Below are 22,303 nucleotides of genomic sequence, written 5' to 3' on the forward strand. Positions count from 1 at the left end.
ATTGTCCTTAACAACTGTTACTCTAGAGTATCTAGAGAAAAGCTATATCGCTTTGGTTTCTCAGTATTTCTGTTTAATCGGGCCATCAATGATGCCCTAGCCCCCTAAACATAATTATCATGTGAAGTGCTTGTATAAATTATAAATGTATGGAGAGAGAAACTGTGGTTACAGCAGTTTTTTTTAAAAAGTAAGTCACTCAACTATAAATCTGGCAGCTTGCATACAAAACTGTGACTTTAGTCTCATTTGAATACGGCCTTTAAAGTATATCGAAAATTAATGCCTTTAGTGTATTTATAATACCAGTGGTGAGTCCTATGGATAAAACAAGACAGGTAATTTATTCCTAAGATGGGCTTCATTTGTGGAAAAAGCATTTATTATAAGTCAAGTAAATATTTACATGTTAAGTGAACAGCAGACTTTGGAATTAAATAGACTTGGTGAAAGACAATGAGTTGGGTTGCCTTTCTGTTCTGTAAACATTTCCTAGTTCCAAGTATACATTCACCTAGCATAAAGGTCAGGCTGAGCACTTAAGTAGGATCTTAAGTAGGTTTGATGACACAGCCATGGCTTTGCTTTGACCCTAAATCTCCTTACTGAGAGATGAAACCAAAAGGGAGGTATCAAAGTGTGATTTTGATCAAGGAGGTGTTGCAGATTTCCCCTGCACAAATTAGGGAATAGCAATGCAAGAACAGCATAATTCCAAGGCATTTCACTTACTTCAAATACTTTGTAAAATGACAAAAGCTTTGTTTTCATACAAAATACTTTCCTTAAAGTTAAACTTGTACAGACTTTCTTTTAGTCCTGAATTGTGTACACAAATCGTATAACCTTTTAGGTGTTCAGAGTTAATTATCAATATCAAACAAAAACTAAGGTAATCTAGGATGACCGTATCCTACTATCCACTGTTCTAGAGACCGATTCCAAACCTGAGAATTCCTTCTGACTATATGCAGTGATGTGGTTGGAACCTGAACAGGGATCAGTGGTTAAGGGCAGATTTTTCCAATGCAACCAGGCAGGGTTAATGACGTTGATTACTTTCCCTGGATTGCTGCCCTGTTGTTCAGAACTTGTATATGTGACTGCCAGTAAATAACAGGGAGCATGTCCATTTCCCATTAGACGCCTATTTAGACCTCACAGACCTGCTTGGTATATCATATCTGACTCTACAGTATATAGTCATTTTATGTTGGATGTGAAAAAGTATGGCAACAGTTTATCACAGAACTTATAGTTTCAGTTTCACTAGGTAAACAAAAATGAAGTTCCTCAGTGAAGAAAACGGTTTAAAAAAAGTTACATATTTCTGTAACACTTCCTATGAATCATAGTATCCATAAAGCATTATGAACAAATATGGAGTTGCAAAGTGTTCACCTGGCTTATAATGATTGAGATAAATCTATACTATAGTCATGAGTAAAGTATTACAATGTTACTGCATAAGCCCCTACAGCTTGAACTCTCATAATGCATTATAAAGCTTATTTTACTTCTGTAATTCAATCATTTCTAGTATGGGGACTAATATGAAGTGTATTCACTGAGAGAATGAAAGTATTTCAGTTGAAAGCCAACCCTCTTACATTTCAGTCAATTTTGACTTAAAGCTGCGGTTGGCAAGTCTGACAGATTGAGGGGACTTTGCCAAAACTATCATTGCCCCTTACCCACTACCACGAGCACCCTCTCATCGAGTTTGTGCTCGTCAGTGCGCACCAGACTGCACCAGACTGTGATTGACAGTCAGATCTCATACAGCCCTGCTTTGATTGGACCAGAAGAACCGGGAGCTGTGGATTTTTGCAAAACAAATAACAGGCTCTAGGTGGAGGTAGAAGTGCGTTTTTTTCCTCTAAAACCCGCTGATTTATGTTGTTCTGTCGGAGCATAGTGTCGGTTTCAGTGAATATGATCAAAAAAATCTTGCCAACTGCAGCTTTTAGTCACAACTTCAAAATTTGGTATGCCACAAATATACACTATGTCCTTACACAACAGCATGATTAAGCTGCTCAACAGTAAACAAAGCCAGCAGACAGCTTCATCACACCTTATTGTTCGTCATTATAATTATTGTACTGCCTTGGACACACGCACACAACCAGCCAAAAGTTTTCCCTTCCACTCCATTATAGACAGAATGCCAGCTGAGATCAGTTGCATTGTTTTTTTAATCAGGGTAGCAGTTTCCAGATTTCATTATGTGTTTGCATAATTGCAAAAGGGTTCTCGACTGTTGTAGAAAGAAATGGCTGATCTTTCATGCAATATCTACATTGCCTATTATAAACAATAATTCATCCAATGTTCCAAAGGCACATTCTGTTTACTAATCTGATATACTATAAGTTTAAAAGGCTAACTGAGAAAACATTGGAGAACCCTTATGAACAGGGGATATAAAAATCTAGATCCCCTACTTCCTCTCCACATTTTGTATGCTCTTGGGGTTTTTCTTGTATAAGCGTGTCACAGCTCTACTGGGTGTGATAATCCCAGTACTACAGGCCAAAGCCAAGATCCTACAAATGGCTTTACCCTTTTTCCTTTAGCATGAGAGACCATCAGACATTGTTGCTATACATTAGATAATCCATCTAAAATAATACATATTTTACTCAAAACTATCCCTGCAGAAAAGTCAGCACTTTCTGTTTGAGGTAGAATGGCTATGAACAACATCCACAGCTGCAATCACACCTAACTTTGTAACCACCATGAGGTTAAACACAATTGTTTCAAAACAATTGTGACAGCAAAGCTAGAGATATAAGCTATTATACGGAAATGGCAGTACTAAAAAATAACATTTGCTTCACAACCACTTCTGGCAAAGCTTGCAATCACCATCACAATCACATTGCTACATCAATACATTCTGACAGATAAGTGTGAAGCTGCTCACATGCAAGCATGAACAGCTCAGCCCTCTACTGTGTGTCCAGAGACCAAGAGAGATAGCACTGTGTCCTTCTATAAATGCACATCAAGAACTTAACAGTAAAGAATTATAATGATTTGTATACAACCTGACAGGAAGCAATGAAGAGTAATCCAGAGTTATTAGTCTTTGCTGAACAGAGATGAAAACGAGTGTAGCTATGGTTAGGTGAGGAACTGTCACAGCCAGTGAGCCGTGGCGGACTTGTTGAAGTAGGAGTGTCTGAAGGGAAGGGGGAAAGAGTGAGAGAGCAACAGTGTGCATGAGAAAAAGAAAGGGGGGGGGGGGCGAAGCAGAGGGAGCAAGAGACAGCGCGGGAGGGAGGGTGGAGTGTAAGCATTAAAATAAACCCAGAAATGCTGCACGCTTCCTCCATGCAGTGTAGACTGTTCACATGCAAACAGTTACATGCATGAAACTGTCTTTGAGGAGTCTTTGTGTCTTTCATGTCTGGTCTATGTATTTTCTAAAATTTGCATATACAATTTGATGGAAAAACTTGTAACAAGCTTGGAAGCAAGAAATGATTGTCAGTTAACTGAGATAAACAAAGATATTGTGATACATGTCAGAGACCAGAGGCTGATGTGTCCCTAGCTGTCATGGCTATCCCACAAGCAAGGTTAAGCGACTGACTTTTCATGTTGTGCCACATACAAGCATGCAAACACGTGCATGTGCAGTACCAGTGCAACGGCTGGTTGGAGAAACAAATTGTGCATAACATCCCCTACAAAGATGGCCAGGGCAAAAAGGCAAAAGGATGGAGGAGCCCACAGCAGAAGCAACATCTCCAAACAACTCCTTTAGAGGGTCAAATATAATGAGAAATAAAAGGAGTAGCAGAAATGACTGAATATGGAAAGACGGTGTATTGCAGTAGCGTATATAGTTATGAAATAATTGGTGAATAAAAACAATGTCCCATGACCGGTATTTTAAAAAAAATCTATTGAATGTAATGTAGGTCCCTACCTAGGTCTGGACTAAATCATTATTTTATGCATTTGAATGTTTGGCGATATTTAAGCTGCTCACACATATGCACAAACAAACACAGGCTACACTCGAGGATGTCTTATTTGGCTTTGGGCACATTGTCACTTCTGCCCGGCTCCGGTCACTGAGCCAGCGTGGGGGAAAAGTTCCAGGACACTGCTAACACAGAGGAGCCCTCTAGGCCACAATGACATCCCCTGACGTTTGACTCGACACCCTGACCCCTCCTTATTCCAACAAACAGAAAAATCGGTTTCTCAGCAGCAGTGTGGGTGGCAGTGACACACTTGTCCTCTGTACCACACACTCCCCCTCTGCAAGTTCAGCTTCTCACCAGCTCTGCTGACATTAGAAAGGCGAGGTGAGTCACTCGAAGAGCTGCACACACGGTCCCAAAGGCCAATGAATAGATGGGCCGACCACATAATCTACATTGGGGCCGTCTGACATGATGCAGAAGAACCAATGTGCCAGAAAAGAGATGAAGGGGCCAAAAACCACAAGACACATCAACAAGTGATGTGAAAGCTGCAGTCGGTAAGGCCATTATAATGTGTGCAAGAAGAGGATCAATAACAGGCCTGCTTTGGTATAGTATTTATAGTGTCACAAAATACTTAAAATACCAGTGCAAACATACTGTAACACACTACACTGCAGCATTGCATACAGGCAATCCAGCAACATAACTAACAGCAAGCATTTCACATCACAGAGGTTTGGAGTGAAATGCCATGCTTACCGGAAAATGAAACTTTGCTTGCATGCACTGAGATGGTGTGTGTGTGTGGTTGTATGTGTGTGTGTGTGTGTGTGTGTATGTATATGTGTGAATGTGTAGTGGTGGTGGTGGGGTCCGGGGGTTGTGAAAAACCTGAGCGATGACTTGGTGTCATAAAGAACTGATGAACACTTCAGGCCTTTACTCTGCATGTGCATGACTTGTCAATTACAGACACTATAAGCATCCCATGGGGTAGGATTTCGGAAAACCAGGCTTTCATCATTTCAAAGATTTGCATTCAGTCACACATATCACAGGCAAATAAGAGAGATTATTTTTAGGTCCCATCTTGAGGAAGGGAGCAGTGTTGGGGAAGAGGCTGGATGAGTCACTCTTCGCATGAGGCTGGGAAATATGGGGCTTTGGCTCTCACACTGATTGTGAGGCAGAAAGTATATGGGGCACTTGGTATAGCTGTGAGTCAACAGGGAAATAGAAAATAGAGAAAATTACTTTTTTGAAGATAGGGGGTAAGGACTACTAAGCTATGGTGGATGTAATGTATTGAGACAAGGGGTCAGCATAAGGTTTGTATGAGAAAGCTCCCCGACACCCACACATCTCCTCTCGCTTCGTCTCTACCCCAACAACCCCGCCACTTAACTTGCCAGTAGCAATGAAGGGATCATCTCCTTGGCTGCTGTGCCACCTGTGCCCCCTTAACTGGCCAACTGTCCTCTTCTACTTGTCACCACAGGATAAAATTTGCAACGAGACGGTGCTGATGTCCGGCTGTGACCCACATGTCCCTCCCGGCATGACTGCTGATATAGCAAGCTATATAAGTGATCAAGCCAATGTGCAATGTGACAAGAGAGAGAGAGAGAGAGAGAGACCCTGCTGTTATCCCTCTGGCTCCATACCCTCTAAGGAGTACCATTGAGCACGTTTCTAGACTCTCCCCACCAGCGGGTGCCAAATTATGAGCCTGTTGTGACAGAGTATTGGCCCAGCGTTTTGAAGACTAACAGAGCTGCACAACTGCAAACACCAGCAGACAAATCTCCACCACTGTATAGAGACAGAAGAGAAAAACAACAGTTTTAGGACAGAAGGAGAGAAGGAAGGAGGGGAGCAAGCAGAAATCTACAGATTGTCCAGATTTCACCATGTGTTAGCATCACAGCTGTGTGCTGGTATTGCTCAACTATACTAACTATTGTGCTAATTCAACTCCAGAATTAAGAGGTCCACCTGCTGTCACCTGCCATCCTTGATTATTCCTTGACAATATTTCCTTAGACAACTGTCCACAATTGTACAATTCATTGCAAATATATTTTACTCTTTGTACTAATATGGATCAGTGAAAATATTAAAGCCAAGGAAAGCTGAAGGAAAGAGACCGTCTGGGATAGGAAATATGCTACAGTGTACGTGTTAGTGCCAGAAAAGAGAGCCCACCAGGAGCAGGAAGTGTTTGGATGACTAATGCTACTAAGTTTGTTAGACAGGATTTAGAGGAACAACACACACTGGAATAACGAACATGAGAATATGAGGAAGTGAACTACAGTAACAAAGGTTTACTGTGAGGAGAACAGCACCTGATGACACTGCCTCAATTACATCTGTGCAAAAGTTATGCGTCTTGCTCCATGACAAATTGCTGTGTAGTATAATCTAGTAATTATAAGATGATAAAGAAGAAGAAGGAAGAAAATAAAAAAAGGACTCAAGGGTACATGCTTCATTTGCCTTCCATCTGAAAAGGAATTACAGCACAGCACTTCTCTAATCCACTCCGATTGCATTTTCTCTAGGAATTTTCTGAAACCCTGTGGGCCACTATTTAGATTCACATCTTCCTTTTTAGATCTTGGGGCACAATTAGGTTTCTTTAGGTTTATAGAAATACATGAGCACAATCAATGGACAATGTGTGGGAAATATGCACTTATCTCCAAAAGGAACAATTGCATTATACAAAAGGAACAATTGCATGTTACATTAACATTAGCAAGCAAAGTAATGAGCAAATCTACAAGTTGGTATGATAATGCAATTATCTTGGAAAGGTCCATATATGGCCTTGCATACTACTCACAGATGTTTGCAAGACAGAATACGATGCACTTTTTACAGGCAACTGAAAATAACTGATAATAAGCCTGTTCACTGCCATTTAGGGTGCTATTCCAATGATGGAACGTTTAGATCTGGGCCTCCGAACAGAATGCAACTATGGTACACACACTGTACCTCTGTCTGGGCTTCTGATTTCCACTTCAAACCACACACATCCTTTACCTATTATGTCTCCTAGCATTTTCAATTAATTGGGATGGGAATTTAAAACTGCTTAACAGATCAAGCTGATGGCAGAGTATCAGCTTTCTCGAGCTGAGTGGAATGTAGCAGTGCTCACAACGGTGGACTAGCAGAGGGCTGCTTTTGTTAAGACTGGATGTGTGATTGTGATCAAAGTGAGCACAGACACTTGAGGACTAATAATAGCCCACAGTAAACCAGCTGGACTTCAACGGGTTAGTGGCCACACATGTACACTTGCTAGTTGCCATGGAGCTCTGTATGACGACCTTACAACATGAACATAATACTAATTGAATCTCTTCTTTTTGATAGCAAATGGGCATTGTGTGTTTTTTCTTACTCAACTGTGGCACAAATGTTTGAGTGATAAATTATAAAACCATTGAAATGTGAGGCAATATCAATGCTACATAATTTGAGACCACCATGTGAGTGAATGCACCATCAACATTCATACATCTGCTGCTGCATTTAGTTCTGCCACGTTGTTTCACAGCAACATAAAAATAATTTTGTGTGATCATTTAATAACTTAAATAGGAGGAACCATCATGTCAGTAATTGCAAAGACATCTAATAAAATTATATATATCACCCAATCAATTTCAATCAACCGCTATTCTTTCTCTGGACTGATTTTACAACTGGCCAAAACATGAATCTTAAAGTTGGATTCTGCAACAATGTTAAAATCATTGTGGAGAGAACATTATTCATAAACATATTAAAGATAAGAGAACATTATTCATAAACATATAATAGATAATGAGGCATTTGAGCCATCTGGTGGAAAGTATACATCACTACAACCATCCAACACTCTCGATCACAACACAATTCTGGTACTCTCCAGAACGAGACGTTCAAACCAGAATGGAGAAATGTCTACAAAAATCATGCAGGGCAAATAGCAGGATAGACTGGAAAATAATTTCATTGAAGCTACTGCAAGGTGCTTTCACAAGACAAACAGAAATCATATCTATCTTAAATGATAACTTGTAAAGGTTTGTACACTCAATAAACCAGAGGAGTCATTCTGTGTCAAATCACACAGAATCCAAGAAAATGGCTGCTACACCGTCTCTGATTTTGCTTAATGTTTAGATGTTTTTAGATAGAGATTGCGCAATATTCACAGGAAGAAAAGACGTCTTTATGGCAAATTACCTGTCTAAAAAGGAGGTGAAAATTTTTTGTTTACAAATTTACAAACCGGAATGTTGAGGAGCCAGAGGCAGGACCAGATTTTCAGAGGACAAAAATGGCATGTTTGGTAGCCAGTAGGAACCTGAAAATCTATATGTGAAAGGTTAAATGTGTAGTCATTTAGTGTACAAAGTGCGAAATGTTGCATCATGTGTCTTTCATTGATCAATAAATACCCTTGATTAAGAACATTGTTATACCTCTGCTTCTTGATTCTTCAGGAACCAGAACTGCAGACCATATCGTTCTTACTAATACCAAATGAAGAAGGGAATCAACAACATACTCATTTGTAACTCATTCAAAGTGCTCATTTAGACACGCACTGTTCAAGTGTCAGGAGTAATCCCAAAATTGATTTAGAGGGTCAAATAGGAATAGCTAATCGGTTGTGTTGCACAGCAAGACTAGATCAATATTATGTCTCTTAAGCCATGTTCCACTAGGGGGCATCATATTCATCTTGTAGTCCCTTCATTTTGTGCTCATATGTTTATTATGAGGGGATGGCTGCTGGGTGCAGAGTTAGTTATGCAGACATGAGAAACATGCACCCAAAATGATTTGAGGAGGTAAATGTGATCAAATGCAGAACACATCTGTGACCCAACCAAACGAATTTCAACAGGTAAGATCCTTGTACATCAAATGATGCGTAAGGGTGTTTTTTGGGGGATTTTTTGTTTGTTTGTTTATTTAAAACAGGGATGTCAGCCCGGGGGCCAGATCTGATCCCCCTAGATGTTTTAGGGAAACTAATAAAAAAAAAAAAACTAAACCTATCACTAAAAACATTCTCAAGAAGGAAGGAAGGAAAAATTTGGTTTGCTGCACTGACAGTCACATTATGCTGGTGTAGCCATACACTCTCCATACTGGTGAAGAAGAGAAAAAAAGAGACTGACATGGAAGGTACAGTAGGGTATTTCAGAAAAAAGAGCAGTATACAGTATGACAGCAGTACATGATACACCTATGCCTTGTTTGCTGGGTGGGTGTAGTAATGAATAGATCATCAAATAGATCATCAAATAACAATCTGCAGAAAAACCCATGCAGAAAAAATTATAATGACAATGACAGCCCTCATGAGGTCTCATTCCAACACAGACTCATATTAGGCAGACACCTATGATTTAAAACATTCAAAATGACCTAGAAATAGCAACAGAATGTGAAGAATGAGAACAAAATGTCAAAAACGCCTACGCTCAGTGTTGTCCAGATATCTACTGTAGTTAACATGCAAACCAGCTAGTGACGGGGCCAGCTCTCTTGTAATACCACACTGTAGCACGTGGGTACTGTGATAATGATGCAAGTCAGTGGAAGAGTGCCGCATGTGAAGCTGCTTTCAAAACAACTTCAATCTTACTAAACTCCACATAGCTACTATAAAAGAACTACTATAGAATAAAAAATAAAAAACAATCTTTAGAAGGACTGTGGAATATAAAAAAAGTCTCCTTTTGCATCTTTCGGAGACTTTGATCTAGAGCTGTGCAATATGACCAAAATCTCATATTATAATATACAATAGGTAATTTGTATCATTGGTACACTGTAAATCCAATGATAACAAACAGGAGTTCATATAAAGAACCATAAGAGCATCTCTCAATGCAAATCAAACCAGCTATTAAGCTAACTGAAATAAAACCATGCCAATCTCTAGGTATAGTGAAGGGTATGTGATGATGTGGGGCTATTTTAATTCCAAAGGCCAAGAGGACTTGATCCATGAAATAACTGGCCTTTAAAAATAAAAATCTGCCTAGCTATATGGGAATTTTGAAGTTGATATACAATGCATACACATCGGAAATTACTGTATGAATAAGCTTACACAAATACAATAAGATTTCAAAAGCATTGTTTAATTATTAAAAATAGCACCCCTGATGTAATTACAAACTATAATGAATATCTCTAGAGGATTATTTAACTTTGTGTATTTGTGACTAAGAGGTGATATAAAAATAATTACCTTCACTGCTTTTAACAGAGGAAACATGTTTTAATGGATAAGCTGTCAATGGAAATATCCAGTTGAAATAATATATATCCAGTGGAAATAATATTACCCTGCAATGGACATTTGCTGGAATCATATTCTTATAAAGACCTTGCCCCTAGAATTTACGACATAGAAGAGAGCATTATACGTCCAAAAGATAAACATGTGTCAGTGTTTCCGCTAGATTTTTTTGGCAGTGATTCTGATACCGTGGCGGTATTAATTAAACCGTGGGGGGCCGCCATGCTGAAATAAACGTAGAGGAAACACTGCATTTGTGACCTTGAGATAGCCACAGTGACGCTGCAAGTCCAGCTGAACCTTAATTTTGACAGCTAGAAAAGTGTCATCAAGAAAGCCGGGAAAATACAGGGATTTATATGCAACAGACTTTATTTTCGCAAAGAGAACGCATCATACTACAAATGTATTTATTACAAAACCATACGACACTGCCATTTGCCCTTGAAAATAATAAAAAATAATTTATGACTTGTGTTTTCCAAAGAGAAAGTAATCCTCCCCATATATATGGCTATCCTAAGTCATCAAATGTGTCAACAAAACAGTCTAACTTTACGGCAAGTAGGCTACAAATGTGCAGGAAAAGTCTGAAGTCCAAGATATTCCATAAATTCAAAGCTTTGCTTTAAAATGAGCGTACGCCTGTCCTACGCCTGTTTTATGTCGTACGCACTTTTCATAAATGAGGGCCATTGCGTGGAGTCTTACAGTGTGTGTGTGTGTGTGTGTGTGTGTGTGTGTGTGTGTGTGTGTGAGTGAGTGAATGTGCATATGCCCTTGAAGTGTGATGTCCAGCCTTGTGTCCCCTGCAGTAAGGGCAAGGGCAGGGTTTCAGCCAGTCAGTTCTGAATCCCCAGGCTGCTAGTTTGCTTGTGACCCCCTGTGACCCAAGCACTCGTCTTGTAGAGTGTTGTTGGTACTGTACTCAGGGCTTTTTCTGATGGCGGGTGTGCTCATTAGGTTTGACAAATGCAATGCCTGGGTGTTGGCTGGTTTGTGTGGTGAGGAGGGAACATGTTGCCTCCTCTAAATGATTAAGCAGCTTAGGTCAGTACACAATATATGGCCTCGCCCCACTTTGCCTGCTTGCCCATCTAATCAGAACCAGAGTCAATATATGTGACAAGATTTTTGCAGGTAAACAATGTTTTAATATAGTTAAGAACGACTTCTCTACACTGAATGACATAGCAATATATTCATAGCCAATCCTCCAAATCCACCTCATATCAGTTACTGTATTCATAGGTCACATTCTTAACATTCTGCAATCACACCAAGCACATCATTTATGCATTCATACACCTTTAAAATATTCTGAAGTTTGTCCAAGGCATCCTTTGAGTAACAGTGATGACTGAATAAGCAAAGTACCAAGCTCTATTTAATGAAGTCTAAACCTTTGAATTATTGAACTTACGCTAAACAAAACACATGGGCAAAATGCAGTGTGGACTTCAAACAAACCTTTTAAGCTATTTTAAAACAGCCACAAATGTGCTTCAATGTATAGAACGTTTTTTTTTTTCTGTGATAACCTTCCTCCCTTTTTCAAGAGGAGCAGCCCATGAGGCATTAAAATGGCAGTCCTTTTCTAACTCCACCACCCCTCCCCCTACAGAGCTGTGATTAGGTCTAAAGATCAATTGATCTAACACAACTGTAGGAGCCTCAGGAGCTTCAAGGTGGGACTTGCTGTGACACTGGACAGCCTTGAGCTTGAGTAATGACAAGCTAAAGTGGGAACATCACCACAGAGAACAAGGGAGTACCTCTGAACAATGCCTTCCTTACTACCGAATCACACTTTCTGTACTTGAGTGCTTGTGGAAAACATCATAAGTCCTCTACCATTTATAGATTGAAACTCTCTGAAAATAACTAAAAAAAGCACAGTTCTTCAGACCACAGAAATAACTTCACTAAGTAAATATCTACTGGTGTGATTATGTAACTTTTTATAATTGTTGTGAAAAGTGCTGATATAAGTGAGGCAGGTCACAGAAAGCGGGTGGGTGGCTATAACTCTATTCTATCTCAGGCGATTCAGCGTTTACTCACAGGCCTCTTTTCTACTATTTTTAACATACTTTAGTGTTACACAACTCCATCCCCCTTATCTTGTAAATGTATAGCAGTTACATAGTTCAAGTAGAGGGATGAATAGAAGACCTGTACAACACAGTTATACAACTAGAGGCCTAGAAACAACAGATACTATACCAAACGCACTCCTTACATCATTCATCTTAAGTCGAGTCTACAGATATGCTTTCCAGAGATTAACAGTACAACTTGAGAAGCCAAAGACAAACACTCCAAGTTCCTTATGATAAAATACAAACTAAAATATACTGTACTTCAAGTGCTATTTGTCCTCAGATATCCACCTAAAGATATGTCTGCTTATTCTGATAGTATTGCCAATACTTACACCAAAAACCATGAGAAAAGGACATATAATGCATATTCTTAAGTTTAAATGTCACACTCATTATCAGTTAAACCCATACTGTATATTAATAAAACATGGATTAGTGGCATTCAATTATTTTAGAAACCAGCGATTTATGGTGCTTACACAGAGTGTTTTCAAAACTGTATTCACAAATCATAGTCTGTAGGCATACGTTTGCAATCTTTGTAGACTTCTAGTGGCCACAAGGTCTTTAATGTTAATGTTTAATGTTTTTTAACCCACACCTTTATCACTTCCAGGTGGTGTGCTCAAAGTAAGCAGTTTCCTACCATGCAGTAATATTTACATTTTGATCAATCAAAATGAACCTACTATATGGAGTGACATCAAATAGAGCACTGTAACATTTCCCTTTACTATTACTTCCACCATGAATAAATCACTACACAGCATTATATTTGATCTGCAATCTTTGACAGAAGCAATCAGGCACATCTCCATATCCTCTCAACTGCTGAATGGCACCACAAGCTTGTCTGCATCCATCGAGTACTCCACTGTTCATTTTCTTTTGCCAGTGGCAGAAATTGAAACCCTAGTACCTCTAGAGTCATGTTTTCTTGTTTGGAGTGTTACCAGTGGTACTTGACACTGATTCCCAAACTAATGAGTTATATGTATCATCCTCTTAAGCATTTGCATAGCTGGGTCTTTCACAACTTTTCTAGTCATGGTTACATTAAGTTTGCCAGATGTCGTAACTCAAAGCAGTTCTGTGAAAGTTCTGTCGTGGACATCAGGACTATGTAGTTCATAGCCTGGGAAGACCAGGTGTCATTATCTGTCTTTTATATGACCATATACAATCAAAATCAATGAGGATGATACTGAAATTAGCTACTTGTAAAAACATACCCCAACCTACCTAAAAGCACAAATAAAGGCCTAATCCCAGACTGAACTCATTCCACTAAAAGAGTTGCATTACCCAGATAAAATGAAATGACAGCCAGTTTTCAATCTGGTTCTAAAAGTGTCCAAGTGTAAATAAGGAAAACACAGCAATAGTGAAAACAACATGACTTCTTCCACCTTTCAGTTTGCTTGGTGAGTCAACTTGCCCTATTGCCCTGATAGGAGATTCCCCGGAACCACATTCACACCCAATTAAATGAGTTAGTATTTCTTTCATGAACACATCAACACATCCCGCCACCTCTATCTGCACATTTTATCTCATTTTATCTCACTCTGTCAAGACAAAGGGCAGCATCAAAACTGGGCATGGTTTCAGCATGGTGTGATCAGGCTTACAGCAGCTACCTAATAAGATGCATGTCACTAGCTGCAGCAAAACAGGAAGACATTTGCATGACTAACACAGTGATAAAAACAGACAATTGTGCAGAAACTGAGGAAGTGCTTCACAAGTGCAACTGACTTGTGATATCATGTTCTTAAACAAAGAAAAAACTACAAATATGCCTTTACTGACAAGAAATAGAGAAACTGATAGGACAAACAAAATTACTTAATTTCTTCCATTAAGCATATGACAATAATTCACCTATGAACTGACGCAGAGAGAGAAAGAGCTTTGAGACATATACCCTGTGGTTAAATTATTTCATTCAGCATTCATTACATTACATTACATTACATTACATTTAGCAGACACTTCTTGACCAAAGTGACTTACATATGTCAGCTATATTACAAGGGATCACATTGTCCCCGGAGCAACTTGGGGTTAAGTGCCTTGCTCAAGGGCACAACGGTGGAAGCCGGGAATTGAACCGACAACTTTCAGGCTACTACACGCTAACCCAGCTCCTTAACCACTACACTACCACCGCCCCATTCAGAGTACAATGCTGTAGTATTTATTCTCTAGATCTCAAGATTATTATGTCATCAGATTTTTGCAGTTACACTTGTGCACTGAGGCAGAGTCTGATTTGACACTTGAAACAACCGCACTCTTCCATTCCAGAATGCCCCTCTTACTTCCCTTGTCTTTCTCACTGGACAACAACAAGATGCTATTACAGTCTCTTGAATGACTCAGGGACAGCTTCTGATGGTCTTGGCTGAGCGAGCATGTTTCAGTTGAGACCAGAATAGATCCGGGGATGGTGTATGGCATGATGGTGCAATCTGTAGGCCTATGTTTACTGTGAATTTTAAATGTGGAACTGGGACACATAAAAACTTGTTATACTTGGCACCAAAACACAAAAAAGACAAGACATTGTATTAATTAATAATTAAGTGTATGGACAACACAAACTGAAGCCTGCTTCAGATACAATGTGTCTCAGAAAGACATAGAATTAATAGGAGTGTTACTAAAGAGAACATCCTTGAGAGGCCATTACTTTAGAAGAACTAACCATGTCTTTCAAAACACAGTTAAACATCTAAAACATATAATGAATTGTGTAAAATGTGTTTGTTGGTGAACACTCAGGCACAGAGGTAAAGTTGAAAGATACAATTGAGTCATCCTACACACACACACACTATGTCCAAAACATCAAACCTACTGTACCCATCAATCTCTCATCCGTAAAATAGCAGGAATCAATGCTGTTCCAATTGTTGCTGTTGCTGCATATCAGAGAGGAAGTATAGGTGTCAGGTTACACGTTGAGAGGGACATAAATGACAGATTTAAGTCTAGTCCTTCCTTGTTAGACCAGAGGGTTTATATGTCAGAGTGAATTTAAATAGAAATATATTTCAGTTGCCATTTGAAAAGCTCAACTACATCAAGTATTTTGAAACACGATAAGCTATTACAGCCTTCACGTTTACTTAATTCACACAGGTATTTTCATTGAATACTCCCCAGTGAAGAATGACTTTGATATGCCATCTGACAGAAAATAGGCCAAAACTGGGCCACTACTTGAGTGGGACAGGGAGCAGATGGCAGCTCCGTTTGGTGGAGCTCTAGTGAGACTCCTCACACAGAGAGGGAAATTGGCAGACATAAAGAGAGAACCCCCCCACCCGCCTAATGACTGGGAGAAGAACCTGACAGATGGCTTGGGTGGACAGGCATATGTGAGCAAAAAGAGCAGAGAGTACTATACTCCTCCAGTGCTTGTCATTCACTCTCTGACCCTTTCTCACTGTACATTAAGGGAGAAGGCGTCTCTACAGCAGACCTCTAAAATGAAAACATAATACCACAGAGGAAACTAATCTACTAAAGTGGAGTGCTCACTACCAATTTATCATACAAGCAGATGGTACTGAGGAAATGGTCACTGTTTTGGGATATAAAAATACAAACAAAATAAAACGATAAACTGAACACAAAATAGACACAATAAGTAATTCTGCTCCAGATTGAATTCAATGCCTGCCCATCTACAATTCCAGACTTAAAGATCATCAGGGACTCAGCTCTAAGCTTTTCCTTTGAAATATTTACATATCTGTTTACATCATAATAACATCAAATAAAACAGACAGCCTAGACAACCTGGTCTCATGACAATTGTTCAAGTGCACTCACATGTTACTATAACTATCCTCACTTTACCCTACATGGGATATAGAAGAAACAGTTGTTTGTAACTGATGGATGGCAACTACAGCAAAGCCGTTGTGGCCACAAGTTGACTTACTCATTTTAGGTGAAATAGAACCTCCTACACCAAAACTACCAGACACAGCAACAGTTTCTTTCCTCTTGCCATCAGCCCCATGAACAGCTAACAGAATCGATCTATTATACTAGAACACCTGCAGTTCTCTGAACTGTACATCCTGCTGCACATCTACAAATACTCATAATACATCACAACAGTAACGATGCATGTTACTGTTGCTTACACCATTGCACTTTTTGTCTGTATATCATTGTATATGTCAACAGGGGCATCACAGACATGGTGTTCGTCCTCTCTCATCTCCGGGAAAAATGCCAAGAACAAAACAAAGGACTGTGACATCTGTAAATCTTCCGAAAGCACACCCTTAGCAGAAAAGGACAAATCATGGAACGCTTAAGTTGCCCCACAACGTCCCTCAACATGGTCATCCAGCACTACACAAAAGAGCTTGGCCTGGTCAGACTCATTAGTGACTTGTCTGAGCCCTTTTCTATCATTAATATAGTTAAGTGCGGTTGTGGTCTTGCTCTTTCCTCTTTGGTATCTTCGCCACAATGCTCAGACAGACAACGACTACAGCATCTAGAACTATAACTGCATTGATGGCAGGAACAGGAAACGCTAGCAAACCCACAAAGCTGTCATACTGACCAGCCTCCTATATGGGTCATAGGTCACTTCCTGACAGCACCAGCAACTTCTCAAGCTCTGCCATCAGCACTGTCTCAGTCTCATCCCTGGGCTATGTGTCACCAGTGTCCCGATACTTGCAAAAGCAAAGGTCCTCAGCATCAAGGCCATGCTGCTGAAAACCCAACAATGGAGGACCACCGTCTTACTAAGATCATTCTTATGGGCCGGCGAGCTGATCTCTGGATCTCTGTGTGCCACAAATGAGGTTAGAACATGTAACCATTACGGATGGAATATGCATCCACTGCCACACTTCCACCATCTCAGTTAGACAAAGAATTGCTAGAAGAACCAAATCAGTCCCATGTTCTGCACTGGCCACTTGTGTTGTTGGTTGGAGAGCATTTGCTTCTACCCAGAGATGTTACACTGAGTGCACTTAATAGGCTTAAGGGGGGTACTGTAGCCACTTGCCGGGACACAGGCCCCAGACAGAGGGCAGAGAATAAAACACATGTCCACATTCACACATTTCACAGACACAGTACAACACTCTTAATCAGCACTTCTTGCTGATTCACTAACAAAAGCTCTGTTAAATTTAATATGGCTATGAAATAATGAAAAATTCAGTTCAGGTAAATTGTAAATTCTGGCTACACACTTAAAAATGACACTTTAACTTCTCCTAGATTGTCAAGAATTATGCACAAGCCACTAAATCTGGGATTAAGCCTTTCATGCTAATGGGATGGACCAAATCCCTGCATTGCATAACTGACTCCTGACACACAAACACACTACATGATGGGCACGTCTCAAGCTCTTCTCGGACATCTTGGCATCCCATCATGGAGAAAATCAGAATCAGACTGACATGCATCAGTCAGATGTCAAGGCCAAGCAGATGTTTAACCCACACTATAGACTAGGGACAAAAAAATAGAAATCAAAGATATCTGGGATGAAATATCCTTGCACTTTTGCCATTTTGTGACCCCCTTTAAATCCTGATCACACAAGAACAAATATAAACAATCACCCAGAGTACTGTCTCAAAGTTGTCAGACATCAGATTCCCCAAATAGATCCTGACAGTGTGTGCTATGAAAAGAGAGAATCTGACAGACTGTCCCTCCAGAATCTCCTTAGCAGATTGTGCAAAGTGATGACAGATTTTGAGCATTTTACATGAGAATCCAAAGCCTCAACCACAGAAGACCGGAATGCAGCAATTAGAAGATTATGTAATACCATCAAGACTGTGTACGGGGAAAATAACTAAATAATATTTAAGCACAGCGGATTTTCCTTGTAACAATTACCACTGTTTTATCTAATCCACATTGGGGCATTGACTGATTCTCATAAAAGGAAGCCCTGCTTAGGCTCCATCTGACCTCATTAAATAGATCACAAGACTGGTGTGTGTTGGATTCTGAAAGTGTTATTATTGTTGATGACAGTATGTCATGGACTGTTCCTGGAATCATGTACTCTCTAAAACTTATGTCACAACAGTGGATTCAAGACAGACATCTACTCACAGACACACAGATACACAAACAGGTACACAAACACAACCACAATGCACACCCACTTGAAAATGCACATCAAAACCACACCCCACAAAAATGCCCCTCACAATGTACAGAATGTGAAATGCCACATCTCCACAGCTGGCTCTCATTAGACTTAGCACTCACATATGGGACAATACTACAGGACACAACTTGCAAGAGGCCTGGAAATAACTGTAGTCACAACCATCCTCTACAAAGGACTGAATTGAGCCTGGCTTCTTCACTCAAAGGGCAGCAGTGCCTATAGCTATTGTCTGGTGTGAAGGGATCAGAGGAAGTTACTGCTAGATGACTATAAAAGTAGTGTAGAAAATGCAGTTTTTTTACTAAAGAATATTATTTGTCTATACAGATTCCAGATGATGACTTAAAGGGATGAGGCATGATTAATAATCAGTTCTTAAAGGGATGAGGCATGATTAATAATCAGTTCTTAAAGGGATGAGGCATGATTAATAATCAGTTCTTCAGTTCCTTTTCTTCAGTTTACGCCTGAATTTTGATACATTTTTCACAATGAAATCACATGAAATGACATTGTGTTGTTACATCTTCAACAACAATGGCTTCAATAATTGATTCATGAGGGCTATTCAAATGAACAACTCCCTCGTAATGAGACCTTCAGTGGGTAAAAAGTGATTAATAGTCTATAACAGTCACAGTCTACAATTATACAGTAGATAATTATTCTATTATAAAGATAATTTAATAGATAAACAGCAAATTGATTACAGTGGAATTGTTACAGCAGACGATCCACGAACGGAAAGCTTCAGTTACGTGCCCGGTGTAGCCTCTCTGTCAGAACCAGGTATTTTACAACAAAGCTCGGTGCTGGGGCGCCTTTCTCTTTGCCACATACACCACCTTGCTGGGCCCAATCATCCGCTCGCATGGCTTTTCATTATCACAGCTACACAGATGATGCCCAACTCTATCTGTTGTTCCCCGCCTGACGACCCCACAGTCCTGGCACGGATCTCTGATTGTTTCTCCAACATATCAACATGGATGAAGGAGCACTACCTTCAACTAAACCTCTCTAAGACAGAACTGCTAATCTTCCCAGCCAAAAAATCTATACTTCACAACATCAACATTAAAACTCCTTGACTCCTCATCTCTTTCTCCTACCAAGGTTGTGAGAAATGTGGATGTCATTTGATTTGAAGACCAACTCTGATATTGCCTCTGTTGCCTGGTCGTGCCACTTTGTGCTATTCAATATAAGAAAAATCAGACCATACCTACCACCAGCCACATACCAGCCACCCAGTTCCTGATACAGACCATGATTATCTCTCACCTCGCCTACTGTAACAGGCTTTCCAGCATGTGCGGTGAAACCGCTACAGATGGTCCAGAACGTGGCAATGTGTCAATCAACCAAAGAAGACGTTACTCCAGAACTCACTAAGCTCCACTGGCTACCCAAATTTAAGTCACTCATGGTCGCTTACAAAGTGATTGCTGTCATTGTAGTTCCCCAATAGTTCCCTTTCTGTCTTCAAGAAGCTCCTGCAGACCCAGCTCTCCTGAAAATACCCTCTCTCCGAACACATCTAACCCAACACATCCAACACGCACTTACTAAGCATCAGCTAAATTAATAGTGTAAATGTAGTTTAAACAAAATATACATATTTGAAAAAATAGTCAATTTAGGCATTTGTAGCTAGTCACACAATACATATTTGATGAAAGTAGAGTCTCACCCATTCAATTTCTCACTCGAGGATTGCACATCTACATTTTAGTGCATTATACTTTTTGACATTACAACAATGTGAAATTTAGCATTTTTTGGTGATGATGCTAATGTAAACAGAAAATGTGTTGATGAAGTCCATATTGAATTTATTTCAGAGGAATAGGATATATTCAATTTAGTCAAATAAATGTGTGCTTATCATTGCCACAAATGGATATGCCCTTGTTTAAAAATAAGAGCCTGTTAACTTTTTTAACTCAACTCTCTCATTTTTGCCTCATTAAATTGACATATCCATAGCTCAAATGTCAATCAGAATCCTTGTTGTAAGTGGTTTAAGAGGTAAATACCTTGTCTGGCTGATTAATCTTTGAACTTTATCACAGGGCAGTAGGTGGTCATGACTAATGGGACGGTGCCGTGATGTCTCAATTCGAAATGCATATCTTAACTTTGCCTCCTGGGCTCGTATAAACACATCTCTATGGGAGATCCTTTATCTTTTCATCTTACACTTTCCCTTTGAAAACTCTAGGAAATGGATGGGATGAGGGGGGGGGGGGTGGAGAGGGCGATCCTAATTAGGTTTATAAATAAACTGACTGAGAAGAACACATCCTACCGGGCAACTGGGTCTACATGGTCACGACTACCTGTTGGCTGGAGTACAGAGGTCCACTGATGTTTTACCACGGTAAGCCAACCATACAGAACACTGCATGCAACTGATGCCTGACCGGACAGGACAAGACTGATAAAGAGCAGTAAAGAGGAAAAACTGTGCTGACAGAAAAATCCATAGATGCTGATTCATTACACCAGCCTCAAAGCCCCATGATTGATAAAGCCGATATCATGTTGATCACCACGTAATTCTCAAGTACCGTAACTAACTTTTAATCATAGCCTTCCACCAAGCAAGAGCAACAGAGCCCAATTCTTCTGAAGTCCGTTGTGTCAGGTATTTTAGGAGGCATTCAGATAAGACCAAGAGCTAACAGATTACACAGATGTTCAGAAGCAGTTGCAAAACACATTAACACACAATCGTGGTTTAACAGTACCGGTTTGAATGTGTTTGAGTTGATATATCGATCCAGCATGGACCACAAGCAAAAAAAAAAAAAATCTTCAAATGTCACTGTATTTGTAAGATGTGTGTTGTTAAAAGGACAAATGCCCTCCAGCTGGACACTCGGAGACACAGTAACAGACACGGATAAACAGACACACACCTGTTAAGAGCCATCTACTGATGGACTCTTCATGTACCATCTGCCCTCTGTCCTTCTTTACTATATCATGCTAACAGTTCAAGCAGAGCATATATATTTCTGCATGTGGCCCACTGTTAAACAGACACATAACCTCAGCTCTACCAGCAACAGACACTATTCTATCTGGAGTCCAGGTTGACTCTGTGGTTACCAATGAGTGCAAAGACAACAGCCGTCCACTCACCTCCGGCCGAACAGACGTAGTCCAGTGAAGGCCTTTGTGCTGTGTCGGCGTCCAGTGCCAGCTCTTTCGCTTTCTGGCAGCAAAATAGACGGAAGATCGGAATTTGAGGAGGAAGCAGAGGTCACAGGGTCATCCACCTCTTGCTGCCCCTCCTGGCTTGAGTGCTCCCCAGACACCTCACAGCTGGCCCCTGTGTCACACTGCTGTTCCATGGCAAGCTCAACACGTCAACCAGAGGCCCAGATCCAATGAGGAAGGAACGTGAAAAGAGCCACTCTTCAAGTCATAAAGGTAACATGAACGAGGGCAAAAGCAAGGTTGGTGTCAGCGGCAGTAAACAAACAAAAAAAGGCAGCTTTAATCCCTACCCAAAGTAGCAGCAGATCAGAGGCTAAGAAATTCTCCTAAGGCTTGGCCAAATGCACCCTATATCTCGTGAAAAAAAGAGACAAGGGTTAAAAAGAAACCAAAAAAGAAAGAAAAGGCAAATGAGTGATCACTCCTTCAGATCCGGGTTGACTTCCACGTGGGACAGACTTCCCATTTTGCCATGGGGAGAGGTAATCCTATAAGCTATGCCTCGCATTCCTCT

At 40.1% G+C, this 22,303-nt stretch overlaps 1 protein-coding gene across 2 annotated transcripts in view; it reads right to left on the bottom strand.

Moving 5' to 3' along the window:
* Positions 1 to 22,303, bottom strand: part of dgkza (diacylglycerol kinase, zeta a) — a 129,936-nt gene that overhangs the window by 78,661 nt on the left and 28,972 nt on the right. The window contains exon 1 of one of the 2 annotated variants that reach the window (XM_042061162.1): positions 3,057 to 3,196. The exons of the other annotated variant lie outside the window; for it this stretch is intronic. The gene's annotated coding sequence lies outside the window, so the exon portion shown is untranslated. Of the gene's footprint in view, positions 1 to 3,056; positions 3,197 to 22,303 lie in introns of those variants that run through there. 2 annotated transcript variants of the gene reach the window in all.

Source organism: Alosa sapidissima, chromosome 14 (genome assembly GCF_018492685.1).
Source record: "Alosa sapidissima isolate fAloSap1 chromosome 14, fAloSap1.pri, whole genome shotgun sequence".
Taxonomy (NCBI): Eukaryota; Metazoa; Chordata; class Actinopteri; order Clupeiformes; family Clupeidae; genus Alosa; species Alosa sapidissima.